This window comes from Ailuropoda melanoleuca, chromosome 16 (assembly GCF_002007445.2).
Source record: "Ailuropoda melanoleuca isolate Jingjing chromosome 16, ASM200744v2, whole genome shotgun sequence".
NCBI classification, from domain to species: domain Eukaryota; kingdom Metazoa; phylum Chordata; class Mammalia; order Carnivora; family Ursidae; genus Ailuropoda; species Ailuropoda melanoleuca.
Genome location: NC_048233.1, coordinates 43,359,467 through 43,365,853, shown reverse-complemented (window position 1 = coordinate 43,365,853; position 6,387 = coordinate 43,359,467). Strand labels below are relative to the sequence as shown.

The window sequence follows — 6,387 nt, the reverse complement described above, 5'->3', positions numbered from 1 at the left end:
TCCCAGAACACCGGGATCACGCCCTGAGCCGAAGGCAGACGCTTAACGACTGAGCCACCCAGGCACCCCTGTATTTAAATATTATATCATGTCATGTATAATGTAAGGACTTGACAACAGTTTACTTCCATTTCCTTTGTGTTATTCTCATACATTTTACTTCTATGTATGTTATAAGCCCCATGATATATTATTATTTTTGTTTTAAACAGCAAAAATTAAATTTCTTTCAAAGAAATTTTTGGATAAGAAAAAGTGTTTGAATATTTACCCACATATTTACCATTTCTAGTATTCTTGTAAATTCCAGTTTCCATCCAGTATCATTTTCCTTTAGTCTGAAGAAGTTCCTTTAACCTTCAGAATTCATTCAGCTTGTTTTTCTAGAAAAAAAAAAGTATTGTATCTTCATTTTGATGAAGAATTTTCACTAGATATAGAAGTCTATGTTGACACATACTTTCAACATTTTCAAAATGCTCTTCCAATGTCTCCTGGCTTATTGTTTCTGGGAAAACCTCTCTAATAATTCTTTTTTCTTTTCCTTTTTTTTTTAAGAAAAAGAAAGAGAGCATGTGCACGTGAGTAAGGTGGGGATGGGAAAAGGGAGAGGGAGAGAGAGAATCTTAATCAGGCTCCGTGCCCAGCCCAGAGCCCCACACGGGACTTGATCTCACAACCCTGAGATCATGACCTGAGCTGAAATCCAGAGTGGATGTTTAACCAACTGAGCCACCCAGGTGCCCCTCAAATAATTCTTATCTCTTTTACCTTATATTTAATATGTTTTTTTTCTCTATTTTTAAATTTCAAACAATTTGTTTATGACCTGCCTTTGTGTAGTCGTCTTTATGTTTAATCGGCTTGAAGTTTACTGAGTTTCTTGAATTTGTAGGTTTATAGTTTTTATCAAACTGGAGGAAAATTGGACATTATATCTTCAAACATTTTTTTCTGTCCCATTACATGGATGTTAAACTATTGATCTTGCCTCATGGGTCATTGAGGCTCTTTCTTTTTTTTGTTCCCCCCACATTTTTTTTTGTCTGTGCTTTGGTTTGTATGGTTTCCATGTTTTTAATTTACTGATCTTACCTGCTGCAGACTTTAATCTGCCCATCAAGTAAAGTTCCCATTTCAGATACTGTTTTTCGATTCGAGAAATTCTAGTTTCAAAAATGTGTTCTACTTCTGTCTTCTTTACGTTCATGTCTTCTCTTAAATTCCTGTGCATATTTATAATCACTGTTTTAATGTCATTGTCTATTCATTCCATCATCTTTGTTATTTCTAGGTCCATTTGTGTTGACTGATTTCCCTTCTGTTTGTGGATCCAAATTTGCTGCCTTTTGTATGTGCCTAGTAATTTGTATTGAATCCTGACATCGTGAGTGTTACATCGCTGAATATTTGGATTTTGTTTCTTCCTTTATAAAGTGTTGACATTTGTTTTTTGTTTTTTAAAAGATTTTATTTATTTATTTGACAGAGATAGAGACAGCCAGCGAGAGAGGGAACACAAGCAGGGGGAGTGGGAGAGGAAGAAGCAGGCTCATAACGGAGGAGCCTGATGTGGGGCTCGATCCCATAACGCCGGGATCACGCCCTGAGCCGAAGGCAGACGCCCAACCGCTGTGCCACCCAGGCGCCCCTGTATTTATTTATTTATTTTTTAAAAGATTTTATTTATTTATTTGACAGAGAGAGACAGCCAGCGAGAGAGGGAACACAAGCAGGGGGAGTGGGAGAGGAAGAAGCAGGCTCCCAGCGGAGGAGCCCGACGTGGGGCTCGATCCCAGAACACCGGGATCACGCCCTGAGCCGAAGGCAGACGCTTAACGACTGAGCCACCCAGGCACCCCTGTATTTAAATATTATATCATGTCATGTATAATGTAAGGACTTGACAACAGTTTACTTCCATTTCCTTTGTGTTATTCTCATACATTTTACTTCTATGTATGTTATAAGCCCCATGATATATTATTATTTTTGTTTTAAACAGCAAAAATTAAATTTCTTTCAAAGAAATTTTTGGATAAGAAAAAGTGTTTGAATATTTACCCACATATTTACCATTTCTAGTATTCTTGTAAATTCCAGTTTCCATCCAGTATCATTTTCCTTTAGTCTGAAGAAGTTCCTTTAACCTTCAGAATTCATTCAGCTTGTTTTTCTAGAAAAAAAAAAGTATTGTATCTTCATTTTGATGAAGAATTTTCACTAGATATAGAAGTCTATGTTGACACATACTTTCAACATTTTCAAAATGCTCTTCCAATGTCTCCTGGCTTATTGTTTCTGGGAAAACCTCTCTAATAATTCTTTTTTCTTTTCCTTTTTTTTTTAAGAAAAAGAAAGAGAGCATGTGCACGTGAGTAAGGTGGGGATGGGAAAAGGGAGAGGGAGAGAGAGAATCTTAATCAGGCTCCGTGCCCAGCCCAGAGCCCCACACGGGACTTGATCTCACAACCCTGAGATCATGACCTGAGCTGAAATCCAGAGTGGATGTTTAACCAACTGAGCCACCCAGGTGCCCCTCAAATAATTCTTATCTCTTTTACCTTATATTTTATATGTTTTTTTTCTCTATTTTTAAATTTCAAACAATTTGTTTATGACCTGCCTTTGTGTAGTTGTCTTTATGTTTAATCGGCTTGAAGTTTACTGAGTTTCTTGAATTTGTAGGTTTATAGTTTTTATCAAACTGGAGGAAAATTGGACATTATATCTTCAAACATTTTTTTCTGTCCCATTACATGGATGTTAAACTATTGATCTTGCCTCATGGGTCATTGAGGCTCTTTCTTTTTTTTGTTCCCCCCACATTTTTTTTTGTCTGTGCTTTGGTTTGTATGGTTTCCATGTTTTTAATTTACTGATCTTACCTGCTGCAGACTTTAATCTGCCCATCAAGTAAAGTTCCCATTTCAGATACTGTTTTTCGATTCGAGAAATTCTAGTTTCAAAAATGTGTTCTACTTCTGTCTTCTTTACGTTCATGTCTTCTCTTAAATTCCTGTGCATATTTATAATCACTGTTTTAATGTCATTGTCTATTCATTCCATCATCTTTGTTATTTCTAGGTCCATTTGTGTTGACTGATTTCCCTTCTGTTTGTGGATCCAAATTTGCTGCCTTTTGTATGTGCCTAGTAATTTGTATTGAATCCTGACATCGTGAGTGTTACATCGCTGAATATTTGGATTTTGTTTCTTCCTTTATAAAGTGTTGACATTTGTTTTTTGTTTTTTAAAAGATTTTATTTATTTATTTGACAGAGATAGAGACAGCCAGTGAGAGAGGGAACACAAGCAGGGGGAGTGGGAGGGGAAGAAGCAGGCTTCCAGCGGAGGAGCCCGACATGGGGCTCGATCCAAGAACACCGGGATCACGCCCTGAGCCGAAGGCAGACGCCTAACGACTGAGCCACCCAGGCGCCCCAACATTCGTTTTGACAAACATTAAATTACTTGCAGACAATCTTTACCTTTTTGAAGCTTGTTTTTAAGCTTTGTTAGGGATGAGTCTGGGCTAGCTTAGCCTTAATACTAAGGCATCACCTTTCTGGAGCCTCTACTGATTACTCCAGATGTTTAATGACGTCTCTACTCTGCGTAGATGGAACTGGAATGTTCCCCAGCCCTGTGTAAACTCTAGGAATTGTTCAACTTACCCTTCCTTGTTGTTCTTTGCTCAGCATCAAGGAGTTTCACCCTACCCCATGCACAGATTAGTACTCAGCCCAAGACTCCAGGAGACAGTATTCAGACTTCTGAAGCTCTTTCTCTGCAGAGCTGCCTCCTCTCAAGTATTCTGATCCACCAGTTCTAGCTTCCTTTGCTTCTCTGAACTCCAATTTCTATCTTCTCAACTTAGAATGACCATTCTACTCTTCTTGATGCCCCCTCTCTCTGCTACTGCTGTTTCAAAACTGCCTCCAGGTTACAATCCAGGGTAATTATAGAGTTCACCTTGTTTGTTTCCCCTCTCTCGAGGATCACAGTCCTGTATTGCTTCTTATTCCAATGTCTGAAACAACTTTTCATATATATTTTCTAGTTGTTTATAGCAGAAGGACAAGTTCCATATCCCTTACCTCTTTGTGGCCAGAGGCAGAAGTCTCTTACATGGCTCTTTTTTCCCCCTCTTCATTTGTCATGTTGTGCAGTTTCACATCTTAGGTGTGGATTTTTTTTTTTTTTATCTTACTTAAGAGTCACTGGGCTTCCTAATGACTCTAATCTATTTTTAAAAATTCTGTCATTATCGCCTCAGCTCTATTCTTTCTCTCCTTTTGTTTTGGAGCTTTAATTAATGTGTGGTAGGTCTTTTCACTCTGTCCCCTATATTGTTTAACTCTGTTCCATATTCTCATATTTTTGTCTCTCTGTGCTGCATTCTGGATTTCTTCTCACTTATCTTCTAGTTTACTAATTCTCTTTTCAGCTGAATCTAGTCTGCTGTTAGACTCATTCTACTTGGTTCTGTTTCAAAGCCACTAGGTCACTTTTCATATTTTCTTGTCCCTTGCAACTGTTTTCAAGCTCATTTTGTAATACATGCCTGACAATTTTGATGTCCAAAGTCTTTGTGAACCTGTTTCTACTGTCTGTTGTTTTTTGCTGATTTTCATTCATTTGCCTTTTCTCCCTGTGTGCTTGCTTATTCATTGCCTTTGAAGGCTACTTGTGGGGATTTGAAGCTTAGGATNTGACAGAGATAGAGACAGCCAGCGAGAGAGGGAACACAAGCAGGGGGAGTGGGAGGGGAAGAAGCAGGCTTCCAGCGGAGGAGCCCGACATGGGGCTCAATCCAAGAACACCGGGATCACGCCCTGAGCCGAAGGCAGACGCCTAACGACTGAGCCACCCAGGCGCCCCAACATTCGTTTTGACAAACATTAAATTACTTGCAGACAATCTTTACCTTTTTGAAGCTTGTTTTTAAGCTTTGTTAGGGATGAGTCTGGGCTAGCTTAGCCTTAATACTAAGGCATCACCTTTCTGGAGCCTCTACTGATTACTCCAGATGTTTAATGACGTCTCTACTCTGCGTAGATGGAACTGGAATGTTCCCCAGCCCTGTGTAAACTCTAGGAATTGTTCAACTTACCCTTCCTTGTTGTTCTTTGCTCAGCATCAAGGAGTTTCACCCTACCCCATGCACAGATTAGTACTCAGCCCAAGACTCCAGGAGACAGTATTCAGACTTCTGAAGCTCTTTCTCTGCAGAGCTGCCTCCTCTCAAGTATTCTGATCCACCAGTTCTAGCTTCCTTTGCTTCTCTGAACTCCAATTTCTATCTTCTCANCTTTTCATATTTTCTTGTCCCTTGCAACTGTTTTCAAGCTCATTTTGTAATACATGCCTGACAATTTTGATGTCCAAAGTCTTTGTGAACCTGTTTCTACTGTCTGTTGTTTTTTGCTGATTTTCATTCATTTGCCTTTTCTCCCTGTGTGCTTGCTTATTCATTGCCTTTGAAGGCTACTTGTGGGGATTTGAAGCTTAGGATGAAGGTGCCTTCACTGAGGGAGGATTCACATTGGCCTTTGCCAGGTGCCTAGGGGAAATACTTGTCTGGAATCATTTTAAACTAAATTCAAGAATTGACGTTTTCTCCAATTACTTAGGTAATGTAAATTTGGGCTGCAAACCAGGTTGGCTCGGAAAATTTCTCCTTGCTCTGCTCAGCACCAAGACAACTTCCTTGCAGTCCTTAGGGAGGTAACAGAAAGGTTAGGTTTACTTCTGTTTCACCCTTACCTTAAGGGTGTAACCCTTTGACTCTTCAGTTTAATGTGGGGAAGGTCTTCTGTTAGACTCCCCAGTTTGAGCCCACACTGAGTTTTAACTTCCGAGACCATCCATCAAAACCAGAGTTCAAGTTTGTCTTAATCAGCAAATACTTTCTGGTCCAAAGTGGACTGTTTGCTCCACCTACCACTTCGAGTTTTCAATTTCCATCAAATTTGGCCTGGTTTTTCCTTACTATCTTGTCAGCTCTTTGATGCTTTTAAGATGTTTCAAGTTTTATTTAAGATGTTTCAAATATTTTATTCAGCATTTTTAGTTGTTTTCAGCAGGAGAGTTGATTCAAATAATCTAGCTTGTCATGTTCCCAGAAACTAAAGTGGTTTTGGGTTTTTTTTAAAAACAGATTCCATCAAATTGCCTCTATAAGCAAACCAAACTAGCATTGATTTGGGGTTTTTTTTGTTTTGGAGGTTTTTTTTGTTTGTTTGTCGTTTTTGCCAGCTAATATGTCTTCCCCAAAAGGGCTGTAATTTTTCAAAATCAAGTAATTGAGAACATATTCTATAATATGAGACTTTATAAGAATTCAAATACAGAGCAACTTCCTCTTTTCTGAGAAGTTATTTA

The 6,387-nt window shown here is 38.8% G+C and overlaps 1 long non-coding RNA gene across 1 annotated transcript in view; it reads right to left on the bottom strand.

Moving 5' to 3' along the window:
• Positions 1–2,071: 2,071 nt before the first annotated feature.
• LOC117796692 overlaps positions 2,072–6,387 on the bottom strand; it is a 123,567-nt gene continuing 119,251 nt past the window's right edge. The window contains exon 3 of the long non-coding RNA XR_004621321.1: positions 2,072–2,176. This is a non-coding gene — a long non-coding RNA (uncharacterized LOC117796692). The remainder of the gene's footprint in view (positions 2,177–6,387) is intronic.